We start from the raw sequence: 13,660 nt of genomic DNA on the forward strand, positions 1-13,660 counted from the left end.
TATTCGCAGTTATTAGGTTATGTTTTCTCCATTTTTTTTCTAACCGCGACAAGCACCAGTCTCCTTTTTTGCCAGTCTCCCTTTTTCAACCAGTCACAGTGCACCATTCCACACACTCTATACAGTAATAGCGGCACTTCGAATACACTCCGCATCTTAGTTTTACTCCTCTACTTTGTACTTTGTGATCAACAAACAAGGGCTGCATGATAAATCACATGTGACATTTAATAAACAGAGCCGTAGATCACTGACAAGTTGCGCTCTATCACATTCATTAGATGAATCGCATTTGATTATGAACGTGATATTGCGTAGCTTGTCAGTGTTAGTGTTTTTATTAATGCCAGTTATGTTTTTGTTAATAGCATATAGCACTAGTCAATTAAATGAATGTAACATGGCAAAGATGAATGCAATTCTGGAAGTTGAATGTAAGGAAAATGTCATTTTGGAATTGCTGTGGTCTAATGTGATATTGTCGTTTATGTTCTTGTTCATGATGAAATTTTATTTTATTGCCTTAATTAATTTATAGCATTAACAAGATGACCCCTGAAGTGATGACTGGATATATTTTTAGTATGATATAATATAATTAGTATTGACCAAGTTCAGAGGGCTGTCATATATGGATCAACTTACTATGTTGGGTATTTTCATCAGTTTCAATATGAAAAATAACTTTCATATTGATTCAATGTGTGATTCAAAAGTGGCATGGATTTATTGCATTTTGGGGAAAAAAAATTATACAATTGTATAATAAATCTTTAAAAACAAAAATTGCTTGAATTAATGCTTCAGTTTTGAGGTCCAAAAGGTTAAAACATTTAAAATGTACTTTTTTTCATTCTAACTTACAATATTAACTTAATATTAACTTAATATTAACTTACATATTACAATAAAGACTTAATATTAGCTTACAATAGTGAAAGATTAGCTTACAATCGCCCAAACTGATCTGGCAAAATTATATGGATCAGTTGGCAACCCTACACATGTATGCCCTTAGCCAACTGTGACCCCTTTGAAAAAACAATTCTAATCTATTTTCATTTGTCCTCAACAAGAGGGCATGGCATAAAAAACACGGTTAACCCAGCAAAACCTAGAAATGTACTTCTCAGTGTACTATCAAGTCTTTTGATCCTAAGGGTATTTTGAAAATATATGCATGGGTCTGCATGCAAATTGTGCATTTCGTTACTTTTGAGCACATGGGTTTCTGAAATATGTGTTCCTTCACTAATATTACTGTACATACATCTGCCCTCTTATGCTCTACTGCTCAATTTCTTGCATGAATGGTCATCATATTTTTGACCCTGGACCACAAAACCAGTCTTAAGTCACTGGGTTATATTTTTTAGCAATAGCTAATAAAACATTTTATGGCTCAAAATTTTATATTTTTCTTCTAGGCCAAAAATCATTAGAATATGAAGTAAAGATCATGTTCCTTGAAGATATTTTGTAAATTTCCTACCGTAAATATATAAAAAACAATTTTTTGATTAATAATATTGATTGCTAAGAACTTTATTGACAACTTTAAAGGTGATTTTCTCAGTTTTTTTTTTTTTTTTTTTTATTAATTTTTTTTGCACCCTCAGATTCAACATATTCAAATGGTTGTATCTCGGCCAAATATTGGCATTTAGAGGGTGCATTAAAATTTATCCATCCTTAGGAATGAGAAAAGTGATTTTGCCCCCCTGGGGTTGGATGCCATGGTGCAGGCATGGCCGAGGTCACGCCTGTATGCTTTTCCCCCGATTGCTCTGCTCCCGGGAGTTCTGGAGAGGGTTCGCCAATATGGGCTCAGTCTTTTGTCAATAGCCCCGTTCTGGCCGGCCCAAGTATGGTTTGCGGACCTAGTGTCTCTCCTCAATGGCTCTCCCCTGGAGATACCGGTCAGGAGAGACCTACTCTCTCAGGCAGGGGGTCGATCCTTCACCCCCGCCCAGAACTATGGAGGCTGTGGGCTTGGCCTCTGAGGGGGCCCAGCTCATAGAATCTGGTCTCTCGACTGAGGTTGTTGAGACCATCCTCCATTCCAGAGCTCCCGCCATGAGGAAGCTTTATGCCGCGAGGTTGATACTCTTCACTTCCTGGTGTGGAGAGCACCAGCAGGACCCAGTTAACTGCCCGGTTGGTACAGTGCTGGAGTTCCTGCAGGACCGTCTCTCCATGGGGTTATCCCACTCCACACTGAAGGTGTACGTGGCGGCCTTTGCTGCTTACCATGCCCCTTCGAATGGAGGTTCTCTCGGGAGACACCCACTTATATCTCGCTTCCTCTGTGGCACCTTGAGGCTGAGGCCAGTAGTACGTACGAGGGTGCCATCCTGGGACCTGGCCATCGTTCTAGAGGGCCTCTCCCTAGCTCCTTTCGAGCCCATTGAAGAAGTGTCAGAAAGGTTCCTTACTCTTAAGACTATTTTTCTTCTTGGTATCTCGTAAATAATAATTGGAGATATTCAAGCACTTTCTTTGGCTCCCTCGTGCCTGGAATTTGCTCCTGGCATGGCTAAGGCTTTTCTTCATCCTAGGCCAGGATATGTTCCTAAGGTTCCTACTACGGTAGTTAGACCTATCGTACTGCAGGCTTTCTGTCCTCCTCCTATTTTGACGTCTGACCAGGAGAAACTCAATTTGCTTTGCCCAGTGAGGGCTTTAGATGCATATGTCCATAGAGCTGCCCTGTGGAGAAAATCAGAACAGTTGTTTATCTGTTTCGGGTAACCCAACAAGGGGGGTCCTGCATCCAAGCAAAGGATGAGCAAGTGGGTGGTTGAGGCCATCTCACTTGCGTGTGAATCGGTAGGCCAGCCGTCACCTTTGGCTGTACGGGCCCATTCTACTAGGAGTATGGCTGCTTCTAAAGCTCTTATTGCTGGAGCTGATCTTCAAGATGTTTGTGATGCGGCAGGATGGTCCTCACCGCACACATTCATCAGATTTTATAGTCTTGATCTTAGCTCTACTCCTGGGGCGCAGGTTCTCTCGTCGGCTTGTGTTTCCTAACCACACTATGGGGACTGGCTCGTATGGGGATGTGGTTATTAGCGTTCCCACTGCGAGTTCACGCAGCGGTAGTTCCTGAAGGGGAACGTCCTGGGTTACGTATGTAACCCTAGTTCCACTAAGGGAACGGACGCTTCGTGTCCTGCCATACTCTCAGCATCCCCTTGGATAGATTGCTTCAGTACAGTCGAAGCTGATGCGCTTGTGATTCTGGGGTGATTTATAATTTCCTGGTCGATGACATCACTCTCTGTGATGCTCATTCTCGCCATTGACTGATTTCATTCATGCTTCAGACGCACTGCGCTGGGGGCGTTCCCACTGTGAGTTCACGCAGCGTCCGTTCCCTTCGGGGAACTAGGGTTACATACGTAACCCAGGACGTTTTATTTTCTATTTATATTAATGATCTTGGTCATGGGATTACCTCGGCTAAAATTCATTTATTTGCTGATGACACAAATATTTACACATTAGCACATTCATGATTGCCGTTGCATCATCCAGGTAGATAACGCACACTGGTGGTGGATGAGGATGTAAAGCGCTTTGTTATAAGTGTTTGTAATTGTTTTATTGTGAAAGGTTTTGTGGTTTAAATCTGGCCAGGACTCCCTGAAAGAAGAGATTTGCATATCAATGGGTCTATCCTGGTAAAATAATGAAAACAAAATGGTACTGTAATGCACTTATTGTGTTTATACATGTTTTTACATTGTGTGTATACAGTATATACATATATTACACCTTACACCGTTTCTTACCAAAAATGTACAAAAAGTACGCTGTGGTTATGTTTTGATGTACAGTACAGACCAAAAGGGGGCATAGGGCCCGGGATCTTGTGCAGCGCCCCTGAGTGTCAGTGCCTGTCATCTATTCATAATGACCATCTTTTTTAGACATGAGTTTTTGTGAATATCACAATACAGATTTTACACACACACACACACACACAATGGAAAAATCTTACGTGGCCCATAAAAATGCTTCTTACTCTCTTTAATTTATTTATTTTCTCTCTGATATCATGTGCTGCTCAAAACAATGTATGTTTTCCTCCCCAAGGCTGAATGCTAATGTTGCTTTCATACATCTATATGGTGTATAGATACATACAAACTATTTATTTATTTATTATTAGCATTGATTGATTGATTTATTTTAAATAATTAGAAAAAAATTAACCTGGATTTCATCATGTCTAAGTATTTGGTTTTGTCCTCTTTTGCTTTACTGAAAGAATCTGAAGAATCTGAAATATTCTTTATTTATTTATTTTTTTTGCATCACAACCCTTTTCATTTTACATATTCAGGTTTAAATTGAATTCTTAATCTCTGATATTTTATATGGTCACCACATTTGGGAACACACACATACATTCATACATACTGTACATACATACAAACAAACAAATAAAAAACTATTATGTCTACATGTGTAGTTGCTGTATCTAAATTAAAATTAAAAGTACAAAATATTATATAAATTTGGGTTCCTCTTCAGGAACTCGAGCTGCGTCGAAGCGCTTTGGGGAACGCGTTCAGCGTACGCGACTCTGAATATCGTGTGTAATCAGTCCAATGGAAGGGCGTGACGTCACCGACGTGGTGACGTAAGCGACCAGGAAGCTATAAAAGCACGTGCCACGCAGCTGGCGTCAGCTTCGCGTCTTTCAGCAAGCGCTCTGTGTGTGAATGTCATTTGTCCGTCTTGTGAGTCTTATTTACTGTTGTCTGTCCAGTTAAAAGAGCTCCTAGACATGCCAAAAAGCAAGGCGAAAGTTAAGCACTCAGATGGCGATTCCAAATCGCGTTATAGGCTGTGTGTTCCTCCCTGCCCGAGATATATAACGGGTGGGGATACACACAACCTGTGTGTGGTTTGCCTGGGTTCGAAGCACGCTGAGTCGGCTCTCTTCGTTCCCGGAGGGCCCTCTTCGAGGAGGGGGCCTTCGCCAGTGTTCCCCGCGGTGCTGGTCCCGCTTCTGCCGAGGCAGAATGGCGGCTGCACTCGTGGGGTTCGCAAGTCGATCTGGTAGAGGGAATGGAGACGGGCCAGTCCCTATCTCCTTCCACTTCTGCCAGATCCGGCACCCAATCCCTAGAGTCGGAAGCACGCACAGCGGTTCCTTCCACTCAGGGTGAGGGATCGACGCTCCGCCTCTCTTCCTCCGAGGAGGTCGATGTGGAGTCGCTCGATAGGGATTCGCCACCCCACTCGCTACAGTATGAGGAGCTCTTAGAGGTGGTTACTCGCGCGGTGGCCAAATTAAGTATCGATTGGCCCGCCGAAAAGTCTACCGAACCGCAGAGAAGCAAGCTGGATGAACGCTTCCTGCGCGCGAGTCAGCCACCTCCCAGCCGGGGCCTTCCATTCTTTCCCGACCTGCATGATGAGATCGCCAGGTCGTGGAAACGTCCATTCTCGGCCCGCCTCTACATCCCCTCGTCTGATTACTACGGAAATGTAGTGGGGATGGGAGAGCACGGTTATAGAGCGATGCCCCGGGTGGAACAGACGCTTGCGAGCTATCTGTTCCCTGGCGCGGCGTCGTCTCTGAAGGCCCCGGCATTGCCCTCAAAGCCACTAAGAACAACTTCGGCTTTGGTGGGCAAAGGGTATGCGGCTGCAGGTCAGGCTGGGGCGTGTCTGCACACCATGGCGGTGTTACAGGCGTACCAGGCCGACCTGCTCAAGGAGCTAGACGAGGGAGAGGAGATCAAGTCCCATGATATTTCTGAATTAAGAAGGACCGCTGATCTCTCCCTCCGCGCCACCAAGGAGACCGCCCGAGCGATTGGGCGGTCCATGGCAGCTATGGTGGCCGCGGAGAGGCACTTATGGTTGACCCTGTCCGATATGAAAGAACGGGACATGGTCTGCCTCATGGACGCCCCGATCCAGCCGACTGGCCTGTTCGGCGACGCAGTTAATTCTGTCGTCGACAGGTTCCAGGAGGCCCGCAAACAGGCGGCGGCGTTCCATAAGTTCCTCCCTCGTCGCTCCCTCGGGGCATCTGGGAAGAAGATGCCCCAGCCGCACCCTAGCTCCTCACACCGCGAGGCCCAGAAACAGAGCGTCGCCTCTCGTGCTCCTCCGCGTCGGGAACGAGAGTCTCAGCGACGCTCTAGGCCGAGGTCTTCTAAGCCCAAATTAGATTTAAGGGCGGTTATCGAAGCTAAGAAGTCCTCGGCCAAGAAACCCTGACGCCAACGGCCCGGGGTTTCAGAGGGCAGCCTCCGCTGGGGTAGAACGGTACACACCGCAGTCCACGGTGCCCGTCCCACCTCAGTGCCCTCTACGGGTCGTTCTGCCAACCCTGCCAGTGCTCCAGGGCGCAGCGGCCCCGGGCGAGCATCGTTCTCATTATCCTCCGCCCCGTGCGCGTAGCGGGGCTGGGACGCTCGCCGCCCCTGCGGGGGTCTCTTACACCAGAGGTCAGTCTCGAGAGACTGATTCCCTTAGTAGATTATTTAGCAGCGTGGAAACTACTGCCAAATGTATCTCGTTGGGTCCTGCATATAGTAGAAAAAGGCTACCGCATTCAGTTCGGCTCCGTGCCGCCTATATTCAACGGGGTCGTTCACACGATAGTGGGCCCCGGGCAGGGTCTGGTTATGGAACAGGAAGTGGAAACCCTATTAGAGAAGGGGGCCATCGAGGTGGTCCCTCCTCAGGACAGGGAGTCCGGATTTTACAGCCGGTATTTCATAGTTCCAAAGAAGGATGGGGGGCTGCGTCCGATTATAGACTTGAGGGTCTTAAATCGTTCAGTTATGAGACTGAAGTTCAGAATGCTCACAATCAAGCATGTTGTAGCTCAGATCAGGTCCGAGGACTGGTTTGTCACGATAGATCTCAAAGACGCATATTTTCATATCTCCATCCTTCCTCAACACAGGAAGTTTCTGAGGTTCGCTTTCGGGGGCGAAGCCTACCAATATCGAGTACTTCCCTTTGGCCTCGCACTCTCACCCCGCACGTTCACAAAGTGTGTAGATGCGGCTCTGGCCCCCCTGCGCACGCAGGGCATCCGGATGCTTGATTATATCGACGATTGGTTGATTTTAGCTCAGTCAGAGCAGATTGCGGTTCGACATCGAGATGTCGTTCTCGCACATATGGGGGAGCTGGGTTTGAGACTGAACGCCAAGAAGAGTGTACTTTCTCCGGCTCAGAGAACCACCTATCTAGGCGTAGTATGGGATTCGACCGCGATGCAGGCACGATTGTCCCCTGCTCGTATCGAGTCGATCCTCATCTCAGTCAAGAGAGTCAGAGAAGGCCAGTCACTCACTGTCAAACAATTTCAGAGATTGTTGGGTCTGATGGCAGCTGCGTCCAACGTGATACCTCTTGGCCTGCTGTACATGAGACCCCTACAGTGGTGGCTCAAGACCAAGGGATTTTCCCCGAGGGGCAATCCGCTTCGCACTATCAAGGTCACGCGGCACTGCCTCCGTGCCTTAGACATGTGGAAGAAACCTTGGTTCTTGAATCAGGGCCCGGTGCTGGGAGCTCCTTGTCGCCGTGTGACACTAGCGACGGACGCGTCCCTCACCGGCTGGGGTGCGGTCATGAGTGGCCACCCTGCCCGTGGTCTGTGGAGCGATCGCCATCTAACGTGGCATATCAATTGTCTAGAAATGCTAGCAGTTTATCGTGCACTGAAGCACTTCCTCCCAGACCTGAGAGGTCACCATGTGTTGGTGCGCACCGACAACACATCAGTGGTCTCTTACATCAACCACCAGGGCGGTCTGCGTTCGCGCCCTTTGTACAAGCTGGCGCACCAGATCCTGGTGTGGTCCCAGAACAAACTCCTCTCATTAAGAGCAGTATATATTCCTGGGAAGTTAAATATGGGAGCAGACATACTGTCGAGGCAGGGGCCGAGGCCCGGGGAATGGAGACTTCACCCACGGGTGGTAGATCAGATATGGAGAGTGTTTGGCAGGGCTCAAGTAGACCTTTTTGCGACTCAGGAGACGTCACAATGTCCCCTCTGGTTCTCTCTAGTTCATCCAGCTCCTCTGGGACTGGACGCTATGGTACAGACCTGGCCGAGGCTTCGTCTGTACGCTTTTCCCCCTATCGCTCTGCTTCCGGGAGTTCTGGCGAGAGTACGCCGGGACAGTAGCCCCGTTCTGGCCGGGTGACGTCACGCCCTTCCATTGGACTGATTACACACGATATTCAGAGTCGCGTACGCTGAACGCGTTCCCCAAAGCGCTTCGACGCAGCGTCTCGTTCCCTCGAGGAACTAGGGTTACATACGTAACCTAGAGACGTTTTGCTTGTTGTTTCACCAGATCAATATCTGCCACATATCGGACAGTATGTGTGTTTTTATGTAAAGTGCTTGTTCTGATAACCTGGTTCTGATTCCGGTTGAGTTGAGCATTAATTCCTTCATGGTGATGGAGAGCAGATGTTCATGACCCTTCAAAGCTATGTGTTCCATATACACCCTGTACCATGTCATGATGATTTCTTATTCTGTTGTGTTTGGAACAGTAGAGTGATTTATCATACCTTGAGTTTTATGGCCGATATCAAATTTCAACCAATATTCAGCAACAGTGGAGTGGTTTAGCTAGTTTAGGTACTTAGTTAAAGGGATAGTCCACACCATGGGCGGATCTACAGGGGGGCAAGGGGGGGCAGGTGCCCCCCCACTCTAGAGCCTTGCCCCCCCAGCTGCCCCCCTAACTTTAATGATCCAAAAACTGTACTTACAAAAACAACCCACTACTATGTCCAATACATTTGCCAAAAGTGAACAATTTAATTTTTAATTTTAAATGTATTATTCGCCCTTCCCCCCTGCCCCTCAAATACTTAGTTACGTCCCTGATTCAAACGTGCAGAGCGGCGTTCGCTCAGTCTGGCTCATACACACAGCGAGTCTGCTTCGGTGCGGTGGCCCTGCAACCAGAGACTGAGCTGCCCCCGGACAGATCCTCTGAAGGTGAAGTGAGTTTGCCTATTACGTTAGGCAAAATCAGCGGTCAAATCGCTTCCTCGTGATTTGTAAGAGCACTCTTCTCTTTGATTAGCCTGATTTTGATTTAGTAAAGACAAGAACAGCTTAATAAAAAATCTAAAATATTGAGGGGCAGCGCTAGGGCTGGGCTAATGGGGCTTAAGCCCCGAAAGTTTTTAGTAAAGCCCCGAATATTTTGTTAAATTGTCTTTCTCACAGAGCAAAACAATTCATCAGAAAAACAAATGTGAATAAGATTACAGCGGCCACGATTAACTAATCATGAACAGTGCATATTAAATTTTTATTTATATTTTTCCCTTTGCATTAAATGTACTTTTGACGTGCTTTTGCAACGTTGAGCATTGTAGCCAATCACAGACATGTCTGTTGATGACATCGGCCAATCAGAGGCGTTTAAATGAGTCGCTGTGCTGAAGATGTGTTTTGCGCAAGCTCACCGAGTTCACGTTCGCAAACCTGTCATTATTATTGGCAATAAACTTAAGATGCAGATAAGAGATTCACTTGATATTATTATTGATGCTGCTCTGATGCACTACATTACGCAACGCTCTGTTTGTTGTTAGGAAGACTAAAAGTTCAGCGGTCTAGCTCATCAATGTCAAAATTATTAAATAAGTTAACAAATGCCTGGTAAAATGTAGGTAGATAATTTAATATTTGACTGTTTTACAATAGAAAAGTTCAACTTTTTTATTTATTTATTAAATTTTGCCTTTTTGAATTGAAAATATGCTATAATTTCCTTGATTCATTTATGTAAATTAAAAATAAAATATTAGTTGCAAATAGTTACAATTATTTCACTTATACAACAAGCCTTTCTTTTTCTTTATTCCCTTAAATCGCTTTAATAATTAATTAATTACTTTAAATAAAAATACCCAATTTTAGTTTGGGCTGTTACGTTACAACACACAATACAGTGCCAGTTAGGAGATCGATCATTTGATTAGCTAAGCCTAAGCAGTCCTATTAAATCCAATTCCTCTCAGATATCACAGCAATGAAACCAGGACATGTACCCCTGCCACCCTGCCAAGACCTCTTGCCACCCCTTTGCCCCCCCATGCAAAATTTTCTAGATCCGCCACTGGTCCACACATACCCACACACATACACACAATGTTCTGTTTTATTTAATTAAATTTATTAAATTATTTTTGTTTAATTTTTAATTTACATATTTTGTTGATGCTTTTTTTTAATAGTGTTTTTTTTTTTCATGTGTAATTAATTATCCTGGATCAACATTACTGTCCAAAAATATAGATCTTACTCAATCCCTACCCCTAAACCTAACCCTACCCATAATATATTCCTAAAAATCAGAGGGAAATGATAGGTGAATAACAAGGGAGTAGAAGGATCTAACCCTGATTGTAAACCTGAAACTGACATTTCTTGAAAACTTATCTCTCAGTTCTGATTGGTTGACTGGTATGTTGTTCAAGGATGTTGATACAGCAACATGATGTACATGGTGAAATTACGTTCACTTTCCAAACTTGTGTGACTTAAAATAGAAAACAGATATTTTTAATTTTTTTTTTTTTCATACAATGTAAATCAATGATCACCAAACTGTTTGGTTATTTTTAAATATCATCTTTTTGTGTCCTGCTGAGGAAAGAAGATCACACAGGTTTGGAAAGACGTGAGTGTAAGTAAATGATGATAAAATGTTAATTTTTTGGTGAACTATCCCTTTAAGACTTACATAGAAAATGTACATATTTTTTCAATTATTTATGTATTGCATCTACAAATATATTAATGTGTCATGAAATATACCATTTAAAATAATTCAAATAAAATATTTTATATTAGCTATTATGATAAAATACAAATATATACATTTTTTTCTCTCTCCAGCTCTCTCTTATAGCTTTTGTTTCATTGTGTATTTAGCCACCACATTCATAAGCTGTGGTAAATAAAGAGACATGTTTAATTGTACTGTTGTCCTCTGAGTCATAGATCTAATGAAACACTGTGTCTAATCTTGTATTCACAGAGTTATTGGCCCTTCCAGATGAAGCCCAAGAGAACAGCCTAGACTCTGATGTACTGGCGTTTGAAGGTCTGAACACACATGGTTGATGTTAAGACCACGAACAATGGCTATCCATGCGGACCATTATCAGCAGAGGTGAGATGTTGAAAGCTGTGCCATTGGGAAATAGAGAACAAATGTTATTGTGTGTTAATTTGGTGGAGAATGGATACTGAATGGATTCCTTTGTCAAATGCAAATGTGTACATTACACTGTGTTTAATACACAAACAATGGGAATAATTACACATACATGCAAGAATACAAAAAAGCAGATACAAAACAGTCTAGACCATCACTGGGAACATTTTCAAGAATCATCCATCATTGTTATACACAGTGGCACAGAGGCAACTCAGATACACTGATGCTCGGGTAACACTGTCATTCTAACCGTAGTTTACAGGAAATTACTGAAGATTTCAGCCAGATTTAGTTAATTCAGAGGGTCTTTCTCCCCTCCAGCATGTGCAGTGTTATTATAGGGAACTTCTTCATTCGATACATGAAACAAGGTTCTGTACTGCCAGTATGAAAGTATAATGTGTGTTTGTCTGAAATTTTTATTTCCAAATTTGCTTTCCACCCCAGTCTCTCTGAAGATAAAATACCTGATGTTAAAATTCATGAAGAATATATTTGAACCATACGCAATGTGTTTGAAATCTTAAAGGAATATTTCACCTCAAAATGAAAAATAATTTACTCTTCATCATGTCATTCCAAACCTGTATAACATTTTTTCTTATGTTAAGCACAACTATTATTTTGAAAGTCAATGGGGACCCAATTGACTTTGATTGTACGAACAAAAAAGCACTGAAACATTTTTCTAAATATCTTTTTTTGTTTGTTTCTCAGAAGAAAGAAAGTCATACAGGATTGGAACTCATTACAGCACTCACAAAAGATAAATATTTGACTTATCACCAATCTGCTTTACAGCCACAAACTGCCCATCACATGCTTCAGTTAGATCTCAATAACACAGTTGCCCATTGCGTATGTCTATATGAGTGCTTGTCTTTGTTCAGGATGTGCCTCAGTCTAGAGTGATTGACTCATATTTCAGTACTCATGTAAGAAACAACATCTGAATGACGATGACACAACTGCAGAAGCTCTTCGTCGGGCAAATCATCCCCCCAGCTAGTTTGATTTCACTTTACATTTAATGTGGATGAGATTCTCTTTATGGTCACTTTAAAACAGGTTGTTTATACAAAAATGTGCACATACCTTCCAAACGTCCCACAAAGTCTCTTGAGGATTAAAGTGGCATAATCCAGACCTCCAGTTGCTATCGTAATAAACTCTTCGGTCTCACACACACGCTCTCATTCTGGTCTCTTTCTCCTCAATCACTGTAATGCGATCACCCTCTCGCTATCTTTGGCTCTTTAATTTGCCCTCTCTCTCTAACGCATTTTCTCTCCTGCTCTCATCTGAGCATTGTGCAGAGCTCTGTGGAAACAGAATGAGGGGGAGAGCAAAGCGCTTGCTGAATTCAGTATTCACCCCTGCAGTGTCAAGGGGACAGAGTAGTGTGAGAGAGAGACAGAGAGGCTGGCTGCTGTAATGCTCATATGCGCTTAGGACTGATACTCTCTGTACAGGGTGCCTATGGGTGTCAGAAGCTGCTCGTCCGCCCTCCCAGAGATTGGTTCTCCTCCCCTTTTAAATTGCTGGATTAATGTGGGTCCCACCAGTTCTAAACATAGTCGGCATAGTCAGCTTTGCTGCGTTACCCTTAGGGAATACAGAATTTCTATGAACAAGCTGGAGGATGTTTGTCACTTTCACATGTTTTCACCTTGGTTGTGAAAGTAGAATGTTGGAATATTCTCAAAATCTTCTTGCTAATTAAATTTTCCAGCTGTGTATAAAATAATAACTTTTGATGTGTGAATCCCTGGATGTTTTTTGACCCAGTTTAAAATATTTTGGATGTATTTATACAACTTTTTAATTTGAAAGATTTCTTAGATTACAATTGTTCAGTTGTTTTGCTTCTCCACAAAGCTATTGGTTTAACTAACTAATATCTGTAATTTATATTGTTTTACATATCTTTTATCTGTGGAGTGCTTGTTTATTCAATTTATGGACATATTACTGAACTTATACTTTCAGGTTTCATATAGGTACAGTCATAACGCATCTTAATTGGGCAAAGCATGACTAGATCCGGCAGCAACCAATTTCTAAACATCCATAATCAGTATATCTTCCTGCATCCGTATTTGACGTTTATTATACATTATACACTATACATATTATATATGCCATAATTTAACATAAAAAAGACTATATAAACATATATTTGAATCGAAATATACATATTTACATTTCCTCAGTGATTTCAACATGTCATCTTAAGAATAGCACATTCACTGTATCATTTCATTTTGTTTTTCTGAGATTCTTGGAAACACCCAATAATGTGGTCCAAGAATTTCATAGAATTCAACCACAGACAAATTTAGCTGGAGCAAGCAAACATAAAAAGAAGTGCTTGAGGTGAACACAGATTAATGTTAAGTATGTAAACAGAA

The 13,660-nt window shown here is 43.0% G+C and overlaps 1 protein-coding gene across 1 annotated transcript in view; it reads right to left on the reverse strand.

The window, feature by feature from the left end:
• The window catches only part of LOC132154898 (cadherin-12-like), a 66,301-nt gene extending 53,836 nt beyond the window's left edge, over window positions 1-12,465 (reverse strand). The window contains exon 1 of the mRNA XM_059563622.1: window positions 12,345-12,465. The gene's annotated coding sequence lies outside the window, so the exon portion shown is untranslated. The remainder of the gene's footprint in view (window positions 1-12,344) is intronic.
• Between the last annotated feature and the right edge of the window lie 1,195 nt (window positions 12,466-13,660).

This window comes from Carassius carassius, chromosome 12 (genome assembly GCF_963082965.1).
Source record: "Carassius carassius chromosome 12, fCarCar2.1, whole genome shotgun sequence".
Taxonomy (NCBI): domain Eukaryota; kingdom Metazoa; phylum Chordata; class Actinopteri; order Cypriniformes; family Cyprinidae; genus Carassius; species Carassius carassius.